The following is a 22,974-nucleotide window of genomic DNA, read 5'->3' as shown; positions in this document are numbered from 1 at the left end:
CTAGTATACTCTGTCAACTATGCATTTAAGACATCAATTAAACTATTTTAGGTATAAAATTTACAACAACCTTTACACTCACCAAGATTAGGCTACATGTTTTTGTGTGGAGGAAAGTTACTTGAATCCACTGTAGATGGCTTCAATGGCGCTGGTCCATGGGCTTCACTTGATGGTGCATTCCAGCAACATAACCCAACTTGTCATCCATTATTCTCATTATGCACATGGTCCAAAACGTTTCCACACCTCAGACTTTGCTTCAGTTGCTGGTGCACACCAAAATGTAATCGGAGGTCAATTCCTCCATTTCACCTCCTCAGATCCATTTTCTTGATTCTTTCTCGTATCTAATCAAAACGCATTAACCCCACCCCATCCCCCAAGCTACTGATGTATTATTTTACGGTATAAAAAATAGTGAAAATATCCTTAGGCTTTTGTTACGAACACAACTTATTTCAGGTGGTTTAACCAAAAACCCATTCAAAAAAACTTATTTCTGTGGTTTTAGGACCCATTCCTACAGTATTTCTAACTCGGTCTTTGCAGTTCTCTACTAATGAGCTGTGAGTTTAGTAATCATAGTTGATAGATTGGGAACCATGTAACTGATGGGACATCAGGACAGGTTTTTAGGAGCACTGTGTTTTCAGTTATTTCTATATTTAACATAACCATGCCTCATATTGATCATAATTTCAATTTGTTCTTGGCCTCCACATAACAGGTTTTGGTCTATGAAAAACACTGAAAGAGAAACAGGGAAAAACTGAACTGGTTTGTAATTCTGATTATAGTCTGGTGGTGATTTTCTTTTGTTTGCTGTTGGGTATGCTAACAACACAATAACTGCTGAACTTGTGTTTTTCTCATGAGCCATGTTTTTCATTACTGTAAGGCGTAATGTTGTTTCTCGACAATGCCATTCAGGCTAAATGATATGCTGGAAACATACAAGAACTAGAGCTTCGGGTCTTTCACTTTCCTTTAAACTTTGCCATTTGCTCACAACTTTTAAACTGTTGGTGGTAAAAAATATTTTTAGCAGAAGTATGAAGTCCAGTTCCCCAATCAAAACAAAATGGAGTAATCAAAGGAGTCATGTCCATCAACCACTTAACTTTTTGGATGTTTCCACTAATATGTCTGCAACCACAAAAGTTGTCTCACATGTTTTTTGTTATCATTTCAAGTGCCTGGGCCATTGTTTTGTTCATTTCAAACTTTCATTTCAAAAACAAACAAACAAAAACCTTTTCGTAGACAACACGCTAATGATATCAGTAATAGTTTTGCACCACAAATCATGAAGCAAATTTTTTTGTACTTTTGTAAATAATTCCACATTACCCCTTACTGATTGCTTTTGGTCATTAACTCTCTGTCTTCTTCAGTTATTTAAATCTGATCTTCCTTGTCCTACTTGTTCTGTGCACAGTTTAAAAGACAACTCCACCAATGTGAAGACCATGTGTTCATATATTGACATCATAGGTTTTTTCCTGCCCACCCCTTTCATTCCGTTCTAACATTCAAATGAAAGTTTCCAAGAACAATTTCCGAGTCGACTTTGGCCCTCTATGGCTTGTACCTTTCTCAGGAGAGATTGGCTATTCTTGATCTTTGTAGACATGTGATTTTGACCCGAATGACATTCAGATTGAGCAGACCGTGCTGCACTTCTGGACAAAATGTACAATGCCTGCGTGGCAGTCCATCATCATAAACTGTACCATTATTAACACATCTTTCTTCAACAGCTGTTGCTCACACATCAGCCCATCAAAACACAGGGACCACTTTCCTAAAGATAACCACACAGGCTGATTGTGACATGTTGGTTTGTAGAATGGAAGGAGAGAGTTGAAGCAAGGATCTATTTGCAAGACCGTTTATTAACCCTCTGCTATTGTTCGCATATCATCTTCAAGAAAAGGTCCCATGTGGTCTGAGAATTAAGAAAATTTCTTTCATTCCTGGGCTGATCATTTGAAACTGATAATAAGTGGGAGGAAATACTGAATAAATGCGCTCTATAGCATTCCTCGTGTTCCTGGGCCCATATAATGAATTCTGGGTGAAAAAAGACAAATGTACTAAACAATGCAAAAGTGCCTTGTGTAGTGGTTATCTCACAATATTTAAACATTGCATCTTTCAAATAAAGTGTATTTTAAATATGTGGATGAACATTGCTAAATATTGGTACAACGGTGCATTAATCATAAAATAAAATAATGTTGTGCAAAAAAAAGTTCATTGTTTCCAAATCTTACACATTAGTCATTCAATGCAATTGTCTTTCATTGCATTTGAAGTATGCCATTTTATCTGTTCATATATTCCCCGTGTAAGTTAACTACTACTGTATCGTTTGGAGTCGGGCACAGAAGCCAACGTTGTGCAAGATGGCAAAGTGTGGTAGGTCTACCTGGTTTTTATTACAGTGATACAGATACAAGGTGAGACAAGACAAATATGTCTAAAACTGTGGTTGAAATTGCTGGCTATATAAGAAATAAATAACCAAAGGATTTGGATCGAAAATTAGGTAAGAAAAGCTGGAAAAGCATGGTGCGGAATAAAATTTACAATTTCCTCCCAGGAAGTATGTAACAGCCATAATACCAGCCATGGATGGATTCCCAGAATATAAGGAGTGTATATGATAGAATTGAAATAACTGAAAAGACAAATTGACTATCTGGTCTTGGTACAAGAATTACATAACTATACTAAAAGGGAAAGTGAAAAAAATATTTGTTATATTAATATTTTTAGTGATTATAATATTAATATTTATATATATATTTTATTTTTTTTATAAATCCAAAAGAATATATTTAATTTTTTTGAAATTATTATAAGGGATTTATATATAGGTTATTATAGTTTTTTTATATTTATTAATTTATATTTTGTTATTTTAATTATATATTTATATATTATTTTTATCATTTATATTATATTTATTTATTATTATATAATTTTTTCTATTTATTATTTATATATATATATAATATAAATTTTATTTGTATTTTTTTTTTTTACGCATTGGGGTAGATCTTATATCATATACACTATATGGGTATTTAGGAATATATCATATTATTTTTGAAGACCAGTAAAATTGACATGTCGTAGGACATTTTATACTAGAATGAACATAAAACAATAATAAATGTAGCGTATACACAGCAGAACTAAGTGGTGGGAGGATTTAAACCATCATAGTTATGATTAATGCTGTTCAGCAGCTGCAACTGCAATAAGAAACCACTAAACATAACAGATTAAAAGAAATATACACTTCACTTCTAAATTTCGAAAACATGAATGATGATCAAATCCTGCTGGGTACCAGATCAGAAGAATTCAAGGAAAGGAAATATAGTCATAAAAACAGCACTGAAACACAGTAGTCATTAAAAACAGCACTGAACAAAAATGACTATTGGGAAAAATTAAGGTAAGTTATTAATTAAAGGCAACCGCAACAAACCATTGGCAAAATACTTACATAGATCTTACAAGAGAAGATTATTACTCCCTTTGGAGGTAGAAGATTCTTCACAATGAAAAGAAGGATTTTATAGTAAGTGATCTAATTTTCATATCAATAGAATAAAAGTGCATTTTAAATCTTGCCTTTAAATCATCTTGTAAGTTTTGTAGAATATCATAGTTATAGCCTATATGATGAGAATAGTAAGGCCTGTAAAATAGGGAGTAGGCCTCACATGTTATTTAAAGGTATACAGTACTATTTTTGTCATTATTCAATTACCCCCATGTCGTTCCAAAAAAACCCGTAAAAGCTCAGATCGCCTTCAGAGCACAATTTAAGTTACTCACAATCACAGGCCTTTGGTTTTTCATCCAAAATACCTTAAATTGTGTTCCAAAGATGAACGGAGCTTTATGGGTTTGGAACCCTACATGGGGGTAAGTGATTAATGACATCATTTTCAATTTGGGGTGGAGTATCCCTTTAAGAATGATTTTTTCAAACCCTAGTTGTGGGGTAAAATGCCTGAGGGGGCATGGCTTAATAACTGTAGTTACTCTGTTCTGAACATCAAATCCTTTGTTTTACATCAAATGTATTGTAACTAGGTGGTTGAATAAAAAATATTTGGACTTTATATTGTAAAAATTACCTCCGTATCATAAGGTACTAGTTAGCTACCACAGTTGGCATTAGCTAACAATATTTGTTCAAATAGCCTATAAATAAATTTGTATTTTCTATTATTGATTATATTTTTATTTTAAAGCTAAAACTGTCCGTAAGGGGGCGTTTCCCCCACTCCTGTATTGCTAGAACTTCCAATAGTCGTATGCCCTACTATTACATACTCCATTGTAAGTAGGTTGCAGTATGCCGATTACAACGGTCTGTACCCTTCCCACCAAGGAAACCTAAATAGAAGAAGAAGGAGAAGGGGGGAAAAGGGAAAAAAAGGGGAAAAGGGGGGGACTCGGGGGAGCAAAAAAATTACTGTATCGCGTTTTTGACAGTCCCGAACCTCAGACCGTCACATTGTGGTGTGTTTGGCCGTAAAGTTTGGCATGGTTTGCCGGTGCCCGTTTAACGCTAAATTTGTTCCCGCACGCGCGCGACTTATATTCGACGGTTGTCCACAGTGTAGACAGCGTCATCGAATATAATCGGAGTGTTGGTCGCGTCGCTCGCAGTGTAGAGAGGTTTTCTAATTGTTAATGTGTGACGGGCCACTCTCTGTCTATTGGGAGATCTTAATGTTATCAATCTGTCATCTTATAAATGTTAATGTAGGTGACCAACTCCTTCATTCCAGATGCCAGCCGACATTGTCAGTGTTTTGCCATGATTCTGTTTATAAATGTGACTAAATTATAAAAACTATGTGTTTTTAGTTTTATAAAAGCTACAAACACAAAACCTATGTGCAGGGGCTGGGATTATTACTGCTTAGATTCATGTTGCACCCTAAACTGGTTTATTTGGGACTTTACATTTAATGCAACTGCTTTATCAAAAATATAGTACCCATAAGTGTAAAGGCTATATCGTTTGTGTACTATGGTCGTACAGCGACGTATGATATCACAATGTAATTATATAGTTCTGATAGCTTACCATGTTCATGTGCCAGTATTTGCACAGGCTCAAAGTATATCTTGGTATTAATATGGTAACGTTACACATCCAAATAAATCTGTGGTGTACTATTTGTATATATCTGTGTGTGTGTGTGTGTATATGTGTGTGTGTATATATATATATATATATATATATATATATATATATATATATATATATATATATATATATATATACACACACACACACACAGGATAGAATTTTGAATGTGTATCAAACATAATCCTATATTTTCAGCTGAACAGTATATCAATAACAAGAAAACAAAAAATAATAACAACAACAAAAAACAAACAAACTTGGAACTCAGAATGGATTATGTATTGCTTAGAAAGTGTGTAAAGAGCACTCCCTTTATAATCAATAAAAGCTGTTACTCATTCTCAGTTCATCACAATCTTCATTATAGTAAGTTCCATTATAGTGAATGAAGCTGTCTACACTGCACAGTGAGTTCTCTTATTAACATTGTGTCTACGTTGTTATATATAATGACAGGGTCCATGATTGGACTCTCTGATTGAGATCAACATACAGTATGTTGACATATATATGTCATTGATTGGCTGCATTGAAATAATGTGTCAGTCAGATGCATATGAAAATCGTGATTCATTTCTATAGCAACAGCTGGCTTCTGGCATGTTTTATTTTAAAATCTTCATTGGTCCAATTAATTTTTAATAAGAAAATAAAGTTACGTAGCATCCTAAAGAATTAACATGACAGTAGACAAGAGTAGTCTATATTTATTAACTAAGATGGACAATTGTGTGAAATAGATATTCATTAATGAATTAATTATATCTAATTTTAGAGTATAATATATGATACATCTGCAAGTGATAGTATGTAGCAAAAATAAGGATGTTTTAAACATTTTTGTGTCAGATCTTGGTTATGCACAAAAATAAATAAGTTTTCTGCATTTTCTGTCATGTATGACTATTGTGCATCTAGTTACATACGTAATTATGTTAAATGTGGCATCCTAATTAAAAAAAAAAAAAAAAAAAATCCACAAATTTTGGGATGTTACTAGTGAAAAAATCAATCAATTTGATGGCAAGAAAAAAAATTGAAATCCATGGTGGTACTGATTAGAGGAGTGTAATCTTATGGCTTCTTTTGTCAGTGTCTTTGTGCTGTCAATCATGTTGCAATTACCTTATATGAAAGTAATTAATCTGTGTAATAAACATAACATATACTGTAAAACCTGTTAATCATGTTTGTGGGCCTTTACCACATGCTTGATAAGTGAGTAATATTTACAGTGTCATGTGATGTTAGGGTTTAGTGGTTGGTTAAATCAGCATGCATATATATATATAAAGCCCCCTTACAAAAAAACGATACCAAAATTCCAGTAATTGGTAGCAAATACTAGTGAAATTTAATTATTCTCAATATATTTTTTATACCAAAGATAAAATGCCTTTGAACACACTCTGTAATTATTTTTACATACTTTTTAATTATGAAAATACTATTTAAAGAAATGAAACATTTGCACTTTCTCCCATACATGACTTCCCCAAATGTCTATATGAATGTAATTTCCATTCAATTTTGTCAACACTTTTGATTCAGTCAACATTTTAAGTGTAGAGAGGGTAGGGTACCTTTACAATATGTAAGTATCTGCTGTGCTACTGTGACTATTTCTACGGTAATAAGGGAAGACTCATTGTTAGTATTTTCAGTTTTTATCTCTCCTGAAAGACATACCTCTATAGAAGTGGTAGTCAAATCCCAACTATCTCCCAAGATATGTCAACAGAACTTCCTGAAAAGGCTGAATCTTTGTCCGCCTCAGAGAGAGCATGAATGTGCTGGTTTCTTGTATATATTTTCAGAATATATTACTGTTTAAACAACCCATTTTATAAAGTCAGAACTGGCATGTAGTAGTAATGCCTGTGTCAAACCTGGATAAAATACTGAATAAATTTACCTTTGCTTCCTTTGTATACCTCCCACTGTTGGACAAATCTCTATTCCATGTATTCTACCAATGTCACTATATTAAGGTATCTTTGCCAAATAACTCTAAGGTTTTTCACAGTTCTTTTTAATCAATCCTTATACACCTTTTGTTAAAATTAGATGCCTTCTAAAGAGGCCTTGGTAAGTTTGCATAACTTGTCTAAAACACTCTTTCCTTGCCCAGTGCATGATGTTATTATAAGAAAAAGGCCCATCAGTACTAAAGTCCTTTTAAGCCACAATGCCCATCGTTTCTTCAGTTTGATGGAGAGTTTGGCTTGTAATCAGCTGAGAGTTATCAATGCTTTTTTTTATTGCTTTTCAGTCTGGTCTGCTTTTTGATTTATTTCCTCCTCCATGCTTAGTTGACTCATGTACTCTGATGCTTTGAGTAAATAAATGTGTGTGGGCACTTTGGCAAAAGGAGTAGTTTAACAATGTGTAAAAAGTGTGTATACTACAGACAACAGATCATTTGATGAATGGGAATGCTCAAGATGCTTAAGACACAGCCAATTGTCTTACAGAATTCACAATCATGCAAGAGTGATGCTAATGAAATCATATCAAATGTGCCATATGTGGCTGGGCCATTCTAACTGAAATCAGTGGATTTGCTGTTCCAGCTCAAGTTTGTGAAGCCCCTAATTTATTGCTATGTCGTTCTATAGGCATTGTTCTCGGCTGTGATAGTTAGCTAAGGCCATTTCTGAGCAGACAGGAAAAGAGAGTTCCTGTATAAATACATCTGCACTCACAGCAGCCATGCAAAACCGTTTCTGCTGCGCCATCGTCACTGCAGACACTGACTGGGACCCTATACGCAGGACCATCCATGGCTGCTAACAGAAGTGAGTATATGTCTTGGTTTTCTGATCCATAATACTGCATTGTCAGTGTAATATATTTGTCTATCGCTTCCATGCAGAGGCTGGTTGTGAAGCCAGATCAGCTGATCAAACGCAGGGGGAAGCTGGGATTGGTGGCAGTTGACCTGAACCTTGAGGTTGGTCCAGGAATGGCTGAAATCTAATCTGATGACAGAAATCACAGTGAGCCTTTTAAAAAGTTTATGTTTACTACTTAGGAGTAACTGTAATTTGCCATTCAAGCTTTATCAAATTATGTAATTTCACTATACCTCCTAGCTTTTTTATATTACAAGCAAGTAACCTAACAGTTTACCAAAATTACACTGTAATTGCTACAAAACACTGAAACATGCTTTAAACAAATGTGATCTGTACTTTTACTGGCAGACATTTATATAGATTTAATCTATGCAGCAGAGCCACTTTGCAGGTAAAATGAAATAAATAGTTCTTTACATGAAAACTTGACACTGCAAAACAAAATTGAGATCATGTGAAATAATTAAAAAACAACAAACTGTGAATCACGCCAATAACCTTGATCAGAGTTTCAGAGATTCCTCTATAATCATCAAAAACCTTTTTTGATGTCATTACATTTTGCTGTCATAAGTTGCCAGTGTGGTGGGAGGAGCAAACGACAGACACAGTGGATGTGGCGTTAGTCCTCAGGAGAGAGGCTTTATTAACAGAAAATAACATAAAAACAAGGAAAGAAAATTTTCCAAACGAGAAGGGTGTTCAAAATAAAAAGGGGATCTGGTGTCCTCTGGTGGCATCGTGCTGTGGGGTTCGTGAAGTAGGGGCAGTGTTTGGAAAGGAAGGGTCCAGGTAAGGGTGGAGTCTGGTGGCCTCCGCAGCTCCTCCCTGGATCGGCGAAGGGGCAAGCGTCTTCATCTAGCGGCCGTCCTCCTTGGCCCATAATCAGGGAGACTATAAACGGCCCGACAGCCGTCTCACGGAGTCGTGCAGATCGGCATCTGCGGGTCTGGCAGCCTAGTCCTTCAGGCGGCACAGGTTATCCTCAGCTCCTTCCTGGACCCATGAAGAGGACACCATCGTGCATGCATGGGGAAGAAACTGGTCTCTCAAGAAGAGGCGCACTCTGGCTTTAAACAGCGGCGGTGATGAGGCTCCATTCGATTCAGGTGTGCCTCATCACACGCTGCCAGCCCTGACTATTTCAACGCCCCTCCTCTTTCATGCACCCACTCTTGTTGGGAGCCTGGCGAAGGGCGGCGATTAAGAGATGCTGATATTTAGGGGGGAAGCAGCCAATCACACCAGCCAATCTCCAACTGTATCAATACATCTTCCCTTTCCTATGAACACAAGAACACACAGTAATATTGGACAACTTAATCCAGATATTTTAATGCGCTAACACCAGTGCTTTTGTTACTAGGAATTTAAATTTTTAAAAAAACTATGTGATGACATGATTCTAAGGGCTTGTTGCATTTCTGCTTAGGTGGTATAAATTTTAACTTCATGAAACCTGTCTGATTTAATAAAAAATAGTTAAATATACTTTATAAGTTTATATAAAAAACTATTTGACATTTGATGGAATGTGTTGTTTTTTTTCCTGTTCCTCAGATTGGGAAGGCAAAAGGGATCTTAAAGAACTTCCTCATTGAGCCGTTTGTGCCTCACTTACAGGTATTACAAATTCAGTTCAATTTTATCTTTATCAGTATGTTTTTGAGGGTCATTACACACTGTCCCTTAATTTATATTTCTTTGGTAACACTTTACAATATGTCTATTAGTTAACATTAGTTAACCACTTTAGTTAACATGAACTAAGAATGAACAATATATATTATACAGCATTTATTAATCTTAGCTAATGTAAATTTCAACATTTAATAAATGCATTATTAAATTGGCTAGTTGTGCTTGTTAAAATTATTAAACTCCCCGTGAATTAACATGAACTAACAATGAACACCTGTATTTTCATTAACTAACATTAACAAAGATTAATAAATACTGTAATGTATTGTTCATTGTTTGTTCATGTTAGTTAATACATTAACTAACATTAATTAATGGAACCTTATTGTAAATTGTTACCATATTTTTTAAATACACTTACCTGGCCCCCCAAAAAAGTCAGATTTTTAGAAAAAAATTTCCAGTGATTAATATGTTGCCCTTTCGATTCTGGCACACTTACATCTCTATGGGAATTACCCTTTTCTCCAAATAATACTGAAGCTTTATTGAATTTCAGTGAAACTGGCCAATGGTACCCAAGCGCATGTAAAAATATGAAGGCCCCCACTGTATATAAAGCAGCGCCAGGACCGCCATCCATTCAGAATAATTTTCTTCAGCCACAACCTTCTCAAGAAATAGCGGTCATCAACAAGATCTTCAATTTCACCGCGGATCTACATCAGCCAAAGGACGCTGCTCTTTCTCTTTCCCCTGCTGTGACCGTGAGCTTCGGAAACAAGTGTTGATTTCGATACTTCTCCTAAGAGAGCCAATCGAACTCTCTGATGGGTCGTGCCCACGCAAAAGCGGCGCTTAGGGGGTCCAACTGCCCCCACTGCGGAGATATGAGCCTCCGGACTCTTAAGCTCTGTGTAGCCATCGTCCAAGGCGATGAACAAGCCCTGCTGTGCTCTTCCTCTGCAGCCTCTTTTGAGCCTAGGAGGAAAGTGCTGTGAGCTTCTGATGCGGATCTGTCAGGGTCAGGTGATGAGCCCCACACTGGCTCAGTGCCCACATGCTCCTCAGACCTCTGCTGCAGATCCCCTTCCAATGTGCTTAATGACTGCTGTTTTCCGCCCCTCCCCCATCGCTCAAGATGTGGCGCAAACCTTCCTGCGCGTTCCTGCTCCTCCTCAGCGCAGCATGCGGGAAGGCTGCAGCTTCTGCTGCTGTTATGCGCAAACATGAGCCGGCGGTGAGACCAAGACAGCCTTGGCCGAAGCGCCGTCAGGGCCGGAGAGACCCCCGCCCTGACAGAGACCGGCAGGCCACCGGCACAGGAATCAAAGCCGTGTTCCTGATGCTGTCTCTCGGAGGAGGAAATCTGCATCCCGCACCAAAGACGAGCTACTGTCTGCTACACGCTTCAGTTCTTCCACAGGCCGCCCCGTTTCAATGGTGTGTTAATGTCCACTGTACGGGAGCGAAAAGCCTCAGTTTTACGAGAGGAAATACACAACCTCCTCACAAAACGCGCTGTAGAAACAGTGCCCCTAACAGACCACGAGAGCGGCTCCCACAGTCGCTATTTTCTGGTACCAAAGAAAGATGGTGGACTCCGCCCAATCTTGGACCTGAGACCGCTGAATTGCGCGCCTTCGAAGCACTCCTTCAAAATGATTACGCTGAGACAAAACCTCTCACACATCAGACTGAGAGATTGGTTTATATCTGTGGATTTAAAGAAATCACATTCACTTCAACATTACATTTTTCACATTCAGGTAGCCCCTTGCCACAGGCATTTCTTGAGATTTGCATTCGAGGGGGTAGCGTACCAATTCACGGTCCTACCCTCTCGGTTTATCCCTGCCCCTTGTACGCGCATTTGCAAATGGCTGGATGCCGCCATCTCTCCTCTGAAGCAGAGCGGAATGCACATCCTGAACTATCTCGACGCATTGGCTGGTCTTAGCCAACCAGAGAGCGCCACTAGCAACAAGCTCAGACTCTTCGCCATCTTCAGAGCTTTTAGGCTGACTGAATATGCAAAAGAACATTCTGATACTGGAGCCAGAATGTCTCCTTTTAGGAGTGGAGCTGGAATTCAATCAATATGCGCAGTGTGTCAGAAACTGAGAAATTGTGGTAATATAAACTGTCATGTTCTCATCAGGATGGACATCATGACAGTGGTAGCGTCTATAAATCACCAGTGGGGCATGAGCTCAGAAAGTCTGCTACTGCGGCTGGCGAGACCTTCTTCTGTGGGCAGAGATCGACACATCTCCATCCGGCCAGTACATGTCCCCAGACACCTGAATCAGCCGGGCGTGGATTAACTGTTGATGGCCGGGTAATCCACAGAGAGTGGAAATTACACCCTTTAAAGTCAAAACGATTTGGTGTGTATATGGCAGGGCGGAGGTGGATCTCTCTTCGCATCAGTGTTAGAACGCCAGAGAAAGGCCAAAAGTAAGCAAGTATGCTTTTCCCTTCAGTAAAACTTCTGCCTCTTGTGCTTTGCAGTAATCAGAGAGGAGGAAAGTAAATCTGTCTCCCTGTAAGTGCAGAACAGACCTGAACTATCCCACTGAAGAGAGACCTCCTTCGCCATGTTAACGATATAGCCACCCAACCAGAGTCATTCTTCATGTCTGGTCAGCCGATGGGGCTCTCGCTTGTAACAGATGCACTTCCTCAGCATATTGGAACACTATGTCTGAGGCTAAGGCCCCATTTTACACTGCATGGTTCGCGGACTCCACCTCATTTTTTTCCTCCCTATGTGGCATAGACGATATGACCGTGAACGGTAAGTTAAGGGAAACCCCATGGATTCCGATTTTCAGATCGATTCAGGCCTCATTCATGTGGTACAAATCGATATGAATCGATAATGCATTTGGCGTGGTGCCATGCAAAGAGACAACCGGATATTCCCCAGTAAATGCGAGTCGTGACGCCTTAAAAGTGACGCCAACCCAGGTGGACACTCACCAACTGAGATCCATTGAACTTATTATAGGCTTGATAGAGACCGAAGGGTACACACAGTGGAGCAATGCGGAGGTTTCATGGCTTTTAAGTCTTTGGGGGCAAAGAGACATGCAGGCAAAAATGCTGGTTGGTACAGAAATAATCCGTTTTTTGAAAACATTTCACATAAGCGATATGGGGAGCAGGCGGTTTTAAAAGCCTTTTTTTCTCCGCCGTACCGGACCATGTTTTTGCTGATTTTTTTTTTTTTGTTGACTTTTCAATATATTTGGCACGCAAAACACGTATAATTTTATTTGCAATCTGCATCCATTGTCTTTCGTGCTGTGTTTACTTCCTTTTCCGATCAGAACGTCTCACTTTTGGATAGTTTCCAGGAGTGTATAGTGTAAAGGCAAAAATCGGGGATAAAAACCAAAGACAACGGGTCACTTTTAAAAAAGATGATGTAAGCGGGTCGTCGTCAAAAAAATCGGATATATTTCAGAAAATCGTATGTGGGTATCAAGACCTGCAGTGTAAATGCAGCTAAAGTCTCCTTCCACGAGACTCTTACGCACATAAATGGAGAGTTTTCACAAATTGGTGGGGTTTGCAGGGCGAATACCCATTCAACTACCCAGTACAAAACAATTCTTTCCTTCCTTCAAGAGCCAAAAAAAAAGACCCGTTCGAGCCCATACAATCAGCGAGCTTGCGTGCCCTCTCTCGCAAGACAGTGCTCCTGCTCGCGCTGGCCTCTGTTAAGCGAGCTGGGGACCTGCAGGCACTGTCAATTGACAACTCGAGTTCGGGACAGGTGATTGCAGACTCCATTTAAAGCCTAGGAAGGGTTATGTGCCTAAAGTGCTTTCGACTCCATTTAAAACGCAGGTCATAACACTATCTGCTTTCCGTCGCGAAACACTGGCCGGGCCGGAACCGCTTAATACACTTTTGCTGTGCCCTGTACATGTGGTGCGCATTTATACCGAGCGCTCAATACAGTTCAGGCTCTTGGAGCAGCTAGTTGTATGTATGCTTTAGAGGGCGCACAAAAGGCCTGCCTGTGTCCAAGCAAAGGCTGTCAAACTGAATCATCAACGCAAATTGCTTTGGCTTATGGCTCTTAAGTGCGTGAAATGTCCTATAGGGGTTCTGGCCCACTTAACCCGTGGACTCGCGTGGGCCTGGGCAAGTGGCATATCTATTCAGTACATTTGCATGGCTGACGGGCTGGTCATCACCAGCACTTTCACAAGGATTTATAACCTAGATGTGTGGTTTCTTGCCTCACCGCGATTCTGCCTACTCAGCCTCAGTTATGATCTGAGCTGCTTGCCTCAGTGGTTTTCTACTGGGTTGTATACACCTGTATTGATGTACCACGCCATTGAAAATGCTGTCCCTCTCAAACTGATCCACATTGTTTAGTGTTGTTCATGATGTCTTTTTGGGACATGATCACCATCATATCATACAGTAGTGAACATCCAAGCGTCGCTACTACGCCCTTTCATTTTGGCCTTGGCGCGTCTACAAATGCATTTGCAGCTTTGACCCGCTGAGTGGCGCTTTAATCCTAGGATTTTTCAAACAAGCGCATCAAAGCACATTTTAAGCATAAATAGACACGTCAGTTTTGCCTCTCCTGATGTGTTACATTTGGCGGCTGCAGTCAGGAAAATGAAAGAAAAACACTATAGTTAAAAAAATATTTAATATTCACAGATGAAAGTTTGGTAGTATGAAGTTATGTGCATTTCTTAGAACAATTCAAGCTGGATAAATGTCAAGCCTGTGCCTGAGCCTGTGCTTATATTTTCTCTAAGCTACAGTTTTACACCATATTTAGATTTGACACATTTAATAGGTGTGCAGTATTATTTATATAATATGAACTATGTGTTATATTATTCAAAATAAGTGTATGGTTTACTTTGCATCAGAGCATTAAAGTGGTAGCCTATTTTAGTGAGCGATTAGGCTAATGACATGGATTTATCTAAATGGGAGGCAGACCTATTAATCGCCTCTAGACATCTCTGTTACAGTTTTTAAAGAATTATACGCGTTTGCATAAATCTCTTTCAGAAGTAAAATGGAGAGATGCTTAACACTATTTTCCTCTGAAACACAAAACGAAAAATTGAATACATTGATATTTTTTTTGAGAATGGCAACCCTTCTCTGCAGTATTGGGTTCTGGTTGTGCTTGTAACTAGGCTAAACTAATAATAATAATAATAATAATAATTATAATAATAATAATAATGTCTCCCAAAAAGTTTTTTTGTCCTGTCTGTAACGCATGTGTATTCCCAAATCTAAAAAAGCCGATAAAAACTTCATAGACGGATCCTACTGATGTCTGGACTGGTATGGATGTCGTTTGCGAATTTATTATTTATTTTAATTGAGTAAACAAATTATCATTGCTACATTATCATTATTTTCGAAAGCATTGTTATTTGTGACGTAGTCGTTTGGAAGGCTTTAAGACCAGCGGAGTCCCTCCATCACTGCTCCCTTTTCCAGCGCGCGGGACTCGCGCTAAGCTGCGCCCAGCTCCAAAATGTCCGCAAGATTTTGATTAACTAAATCAGTTTGAGCGCATACAACTTACTGATCAGGAGCCCCACATTTAGCAAGACAGAACAACATTCAGTCCTACTGAAGGAAGATGTTATTCATTGTAAGTTAATGCTGTTAATTAAATTAGGAGAGTTAAATGCGAGGATGCGAGACGAGAGTGAGGGATGGGGAGGTGGTGGAGGAGAGATGAGAGGAGGAAGAGAGAGGAGGAGAGAGAGATGAGAGGAGAGTATGGATCGAAATAAAAGAATAAATAAAAAAAACCGTGTTGGTCTATGTCAAACTTGAGTCATTATTGAAGTACAAATCAACAACCAGAAGCACACTCTCAGTGTTTTCTTGATTGAAAAGTAGCATTTTGTTATTTCACAGGCTATATGGTTGAATAATATTTTAGTTCAAAACTTTAAGGCCCATTGTTTTTCAAAAAATGCTTTATTGGCTAATGCAGCGGTTCTCAACAACCCGCGCGGACGTCACGAATTCAAATGCGGCCCACCATGTTGAAACCCATTAAAAAAAATAACTTTTCAGTTTTACAATTCATTTTAGTTTTTAATTTCATTTTAAAAAATGTACTAATAAGAAATATAAGCTATAGCCTCCAATGTTTTATATGTAAAGTTCTTTTGTTTTTCATATATATTATTTTCAGACATGAGCAGACCTACATTCCGCATTTTTTTATGAACACATACAAGCGCGCACTTGGGCAGAATTCCATTCAAATAGTCATCAACAGCCATTAGTTCGGTAAAATTGAGCATCAAGAACTGACAAAATTTGTTTTTTAAGGGAGTAAAAGAAGTGTGGAAATGCCAGCAAATGAACACATACAAACAAGAATAGTCCCAGTTATCAGCAGTGAAGGAGAGTGCTGGATTTTCGGGTTTGCGCCGTAACTCACTTGCAAGCAGTTCAGGCAAATAGAAAAAACACCTACTACGCAGCAATCATCCTTAATTGCAGAAATGTGGCAAAACATCTCTGGAGAGAACCTCATATTATTAAATTCGAAAGTGCTTTCCATATTTGGATCAACATAGGCTACATTTGTGAACGCACATTTTTTGCTGCAATGTCGTAAGCGTCAAGTCATGCTCCCGTGCGCGTCTTACAGACTGCAACTTACAATCGCAACTTCATTGTGCTGTACTCCTTTCGAGCCGAATTTCACAAAATTGGTCAGCCGACAGCATCAGGTGTTTTATTTATGGGGAGTAGAATTATTAATTTATTTCAATGAATGTAATCGATTAAATATCATAATATTTGGCTATAATATTATAAATCTGGTTGGTTTGTATTGATGACGTTATATGTAAATGATATGCGGCGGCCCGCGAGACTTGCACTTGGACCCATAGTCGCGGCCCGTTGGAAAAAAAAGGTTGAGAACCACTGGGCTAAGTTTTCATAGCCCTTCAGTTGTTATGCTTTAAAATCCCATAACATTTGTAATTTCACAGTATTTTCACCCTCCTAAATCACTAACCTTTAAAGTCACAATTCTATAACGGTCAAATTTACTCAGGCTGATGGCACTTTTAATTACATTTTTTTTTTTTATTTATTTTTTTATTTTTTATTTTTTTAGAATAATTGTAGCTTATATAAATAGGTGAAGCAAAAACCACAAATATGAATAATATTTGGATCGTCCCCCTATTTTTTCCCTTATTTTCTTAAAGAATAAACACTATTTTCTACAAGAATCAAACATGATAACATATTATTAATTCATATAAATAATTTAAGCAATTAAAACCTGATAAAATATTATTAATTCATAGAAATAATTTAAGCATTTAAACCCTTTTTTTAAAAACTTGAACTTCAATACTATTAAACTGACACTTTAAAATCTCAAGGAGTTTCTAGTTAAAAAGGGTAAAATGTCACAGTGCATGTTAAATAGCCTAAATTAACTTGTGTTAACAATATAATTAGAACTCAATAATATAATTCGATTTTTTTTTTAAATGAACAATTCCTGTATAAAATGGGACAGCAACATTTATATCAAACATTTTTAAATCGTCCACAGCTGAGAGCACGCGCGAGGCAGGTTGAGCGTGAATGTGCTGCCAAAGTCATTTTCAGATGCAATGAGAAAAATTAAAAAAAAAATAAAAAAACCCGGGATAGCCTAGATTAGGCCCAGACTCTGTTCCTAAGTATCTAATAATTATAATTACCCCACAGTAACAAATTTTAACCGATTAATATCCTATACCTAATACCTATTTTTCGTTTGCTGCATGGTTATTTTATTTATTTATTTATTATTTTTTAAAACAGGCTAAAAAATAAATTACGTTTGTGAGAGGAAAAAACTATAAGTATATATATAAGGAATATATAAAGTCATGTATAAGTTGCATTTTATTACATTCAGAAATAATAACGGCTGGCCTAATAATGTTATAATGTGCCAACAGGATATTTTTGAGTTCTCTTCACTTTACAACAAATCCTTTAAATTTAACCAATTTATCAGAACAGAACCAATAATTACAAATATATAATTCTAATGGATAAATAAAATTGCAGTATATAATAATAAGGCTTAGCTATAAACAAACAAAAAAAAAAAATAAATGAATAATAATATAACGCGAACCATAAGGTAAGGTTGGGCTCTCATTCGGGGAGAAATCCAAACGTTTCCATATTCGTGATGTTGCCTATTTCAAGCTTAACTATTATTCATTAGGAAAAATAGGCTTTGTAGTTCACGCGCGTTTCAGTATCGACGGGGGAAAAAAATTAAAAATCATAATTAACAAAATATGCCAAAGTGGACCGCTGCTCGCGGTCTACTCACCCTACCCGAATGGTTACGGTGAACGGGCTACTGTTTCCAATGAATGTGCGCGACGCACCAGCGCGATCAAACAGCTGAAACAGAAAATACAAATGTTTTGCTCACCAGTAAAGGCATAATTCAAAATGCAAAGTGTTAGCAGTTTGAAAAGAAACTGAATGAATCATAATTATTGCTAAATGCTGGACCGTTCTCATTTACGATCTGCCAATGGAACCTGAAGGATTTTTTTTTTTTAAACCAAGAATGAACCGTAACTGAAAACCATTTAGCTTTTTTATCGATATATATAGGCCTTATATTTAAGGACTGTTTATAACAATAGCAAGCATAAGATCCTTTGTGTAAAGGTCTTCTTTTTAATTTTTGATGAGTAGACTGTAGCCTAAGACTATCTACATTTTGAATTAACGCACGGTTACATTTTTAATGGTTTTTAAAGATGGTACAATGTTATATCATAATGTTATTGTTGCTTTTACCTCCTCCTTTTATTCTCTTTTACAATTACATTCAGTTCGAAATCCGTCCCTTTGGCCGCCACCTGTTGGTAGTATTTCGCGAAGGATTTTAACACTATGACTGACTTGAAGTTAACGCCGCGGCCCTGCCGGCGGCGGTAACGCTCGGCGGTATTAACCAATTTGGTTGTCTACCATCTGTACTACTTATTTTGAGCACCCGGTAATGCCGTTGCGTCATAGCACATAATTTCATTGAAATTAAACAAACTTTAACTAATCTAGATGTGATGGGCGCCAGAGACGCCACTATTTTTAAACATTTGTTTCACCGGCATCAACATTGGTTTACCGCCCCCCCTTGACTCATGGTTTCGACTAGGTCCTGTAGACCTGAGCTGTATTTAATAAGAGCCCCAATATCATTGCGCTCTCATTACAGTTCCGTATGTGAAGCTTGACGTACTTAGTTGAGCCAGGCTCCATCGCTGTGACACGGCGAGATTTTATACGTTCCCATAGCAATGTAGAGTGACCAAATTGAAAGGTAGCGTTTTCGGTTACTCAGCGTAACCTCGGAAACCTGAGATGAGGGAACGAGACATTGCTCTTATTGCTGTGTCACCAACCTCAGGATCTTAGAATACCAAGTGCTTCAGTCAAGATTCTGAATGGATGACATATAGAGTGGGGGGCCCCTCATATTTTGCACGCTTGAATGCCATTTGCCAGTTTCACTGACGTGATTCAATAAGGCTTCAGTAGTATTTGGAGAATTCCCATAGCAGTAGTATTTGGTAATTCCCATAGCAATGTCTCGTTCCCTCATCTCAGGGAACCGAGGTTACGTGAGTAACCAAGAGCGTTCTGGCATGTTATATGTTTGGCAACAATTCTTTTAACCCCTAACTTGTGCAGTGTGTAGCTTTTTATTTATTACGCAATCATGTCAGAAATAGGGGTGAATATATATATTCTAAATATATATTATATAAAATGTTCTATCTGCAGTAATTATTTGGAAAATAAAAAACACTATTCAGATTTCACTAAAATGTTGCTTTGCTGGCCGTAAATGCAGTAAATCCCTGATAAATCCTGAGCATGCTAACATTGTCAAGTGAAACTGAGTTATCACTAAAATGAGGAATCATATGGAATACAAGCACTGGAATGTCATGACCAGTCGAATGAAGAAAAACAGTGGCACATTACTGCATTCACAGATGTACCCCAACTCCAACTCATTTTCTCTGCAGCCAGTTTTGTTTGTTACTAGACTAAGGACGTATATCCACTAGAGTTTTTTCTCGAGGCAAGCACAGTTAATCAATAGTTTTCAATGGGAGCGCCACATTTTTTTTAAGACGTCAGCAGCTCAACAAAGCGCTAATAAATGTTCACCTTTGGGCAAAAGCGCACTGCTCATCACTGTCAGTTTTCAGTCAGCTGTCCAGTCACAGTCACCCTCCTCGGGGGGGAGCAAATACCGCACCGACCAACTGTCATCCTACTTGTACTACAACTGAAAGACAAGTTAATATTAATATATTAAATATTGCATGCATTATTTAAAAAAATAATGCATGCAACATTTCATTTGTGATGCATCTGCGTCATTGTCAGCTGCTATTCTGTATCAGAGCAATCAAAGCGCCTCTGTAAGCGCTTGCAACCATTCACAGCAATAGGCATTTTCAGAAAAGCACCTGCCGTTTTCATCTGGCTAAAAGCTTTTGTGGACACATGGCATGTACACGTTTTTTTTTCTCAACAAGAATATGTAAAACAATGTAAACATGATAACCAACCATATACCAACTCAAGTGTATATGTGCATGCTTTATAGCCATTTTTCCCCATTAAGCTCTTCACTCTTTGTTGAATGCTATTTTTTTTGCACATATAATTTAATGTTTTTAAATAGGAAAAAAAATACACAGGATATATAATTTATAAGTTTGTTGTGAATATAGCCTGATAAGATTGTTCAGAAATAGTGACAAAGAATAAAAAATTATGTCTTTCTCATTAAACATCATTTAAATAAACAAATATTTGAATATTATTTTTTTTTATGAGTTCAAATATTCAAATACAATATTTTTGAAAAATGCCCATCCCTAGTCAGAAGACATACCCATGTCCATATTCCAAGATGACAATGTACAAGATTCATTGGACACCTAGTGTTTAAAAATCCATTTTAGATTTTTTTCATAGTTATGCACTGTATTCCCCCTTAAAAAAACAGAGCAAAGAAAATACATGGAAAAACTGAAAAGAAACACTGAAGTGTCATTACTAAATCTTAAAGGTGGGTTTTTTTTTGGCACAAATGTAATTTATTTCTTAAGCAATAGTCTCATCAGTGCTCTATCAGGTATTACTTTTAATCAGCATATTTGTGATATTTCCCTTAAATTGATTGCTGTTACCCTTTTTAACTTTATAAAGGACAATATTTTTCCCTAACCTGATTAAATGTACATCACCATTTGTGTCAAATTCTTAAATTTGAGGATACATTAATACAATATGGTTGTTACCATTCAAATGAAATCACGTATCAAACAAACTCCATCTTTTTCACTGCAGAGGAAACACAGAAGCTGCATTGAAAGTTCCATTTAAATGTATTTACTCAGACTGTTTAATGAGGTTCCTAAATTTATTTACTCAAAATTGCAAATGCAAAAAAACGGTCAATAATGTGTCTAAAATGTAAGTCAGGTAATATTACTTGTTTATTATTGAACTAAAGTTGTTATAAATCAATAATCACATTTGCAGTCGTGCTAAAAGTTGGGAAAATATTATATAGAATATTTATCTTTTTTTATACTGCAGTATGTTTGTTCATGTTTGTTTCTTTGTGTGTGCTGTTGCACTTATAGTTTGAATTTCTCCTCCTCCCAGTATCAAGTATTCACTCTTATAGTTTGATTTCTCCACGTGTCAGACAGGCTGCACAAGCCTCTACTGACTCGACCTTGACACTTGTCAATACAATTATCCGTTATAAGTCTCGATTACACTGAAAGTATAAAATCAGAATCATTCTAAGTTCTAAGAATCAAACCAAAGTTTTTTGGTGCTGCCCTAGTTGATTGTTTGTTATTAAAATTTTAATCAGGTTACCAGTGGCGTAACCGCACATCTTAGAGGCCACGCCCCGCAAAGAACGAGATGGGGCCCCTCAACCAGCAGTGATTGTCACGAATATTTATTGCTCACCGGCTTGCAATTAACTGCTCAATTTCTTCCATTTACTTAACTGATTTATCAGTAATGATTGTGGTGAATAATCATTGCATTAATTGCATTTCATGTAGGCTAAAGGCCAGCACGTTTCAGCTGAAACTCTATCCTATAAGGACTCGCTTACCGTTTTAAAGAAAAATACAAGCAAAATTCACTGTCTTTCTGTAAAAAATAAGTAAATAAAATAAAATTAGAAAAAGGAAAAACAAAAACCTAAAATATATAAATATGCTACTTTTTTTTTTTTAAAAGAAAAAATTAACTTTCTATACATACAGTTAATACCAACTTTTGCAATTAACTTTTTTATTTTTTATTTACTGACAACCACAAGCAAAAAAACTTCTGAATCATTTGCGCGCTCAGAGTCATTTTGGTGCACAACAAGGTTTTTACTGCAGCTTTAATGTCGATGTTTCCAAGCACGGGGCATTCTCAATACTTAAAGCTAAACTGGGGCAGTCTTCTCTTTCTTGCCAACATTTTGCTCCGGAGAAATGTCTTGATCACTCTCTCAATTTTGAGACAGCGAATGATTGACGCTGAATGACATGTTGTCAGTGAACTGCTAACAGTGTTTGTCATTGAAACAGGTCATTGTCAGAGAAGAGTAGCATGGTGGAACCAGGACACAAAAACATATAAATATATTTCACTTAAACTAAAATTTTTACAGGTAGGTAGACATCCAAAAGCGTTACTTCTACCGCCCGCTTCATTACCAGCGCCGCAGGCGTCTGCAAAGAAGATGCATTTTGCAGCTTTCTGATCCCGTGAGTGGCGCTTTACTCCAAAGTTTTTCCCAAAACAAGCGCATTCAAAGCACATTTTACGCCAAATAGACTGTCAGTTTTGCCTGCGCTGATGTGTTACATTTGACGGCTGCAGTCAGGGAAAAAATTGAAAAAGGGAAAAAAACTATAGTGAAAATAGTTAATATTCACAGTGAAAGTTTTGGTGATTATGAATTATGTGCACTTCTTAGAACGAATTCAAGCCAGGATAACTGTCAAGGCCGTGCCTGAGCCTGTGCTTATATTTTCTCTAAGTACACAGTAGTACAACATATTTAGACTGTGACACATTAATAGGTGTTGCAGATTATTTCTAAAAATATGAAATTATGTGTTATTTATTCAAAAGAAATTGTGGCTTTTACTTTGCATCAGAGCA

General features: G+C 37.3%; 1 protein-coding gene and 1 long non-coding RNA gene across 2 annotated transcripts in view; both read left to right on the top strand.

Moving 5' to 3' along the window:
• LOC109099905 (myosin light chain 4-like) overlaps positions 1-22,974 on the top strand; it is a 117,903-nt gene that overhangs the window by 16,204 nt on the left and 78,725 nt on the right. The window lies entirely within an intron of this gene.
• Positions 7,961-9,726, top strand: LOC122146956. Its single transcript, XR_006161294.1, has 3 exons — positions 7,961-7,989; positions 8,067-8,190; positions 9,610-9,726. It is a non-coding gene; the product is annotated as an uncharacterized LOC122146956 (long non-coding RNA).

The sequence above is a fragment of the Cyprinus carpio genome, chromosome A12, assembly GCF_018340385.1.
Source record: "Cyprinus carpio isolate SPL01 chromosome A12, ASM1834038v1, whole genome shotgun sequence".
NCBI classification, from domain to species: domain Eukaryota; kingdom Metazoa; phylum Chordata; class Actinopteri; order Cypriniformes; family Cyprinidae; genus Cyprinus; species Cyprinus carpio.
The sequence above is the reverse complement of the archived record's forward strand: the minus strand, read 5'-3'. Positions and strand labels throughout refer to the sequence as shown.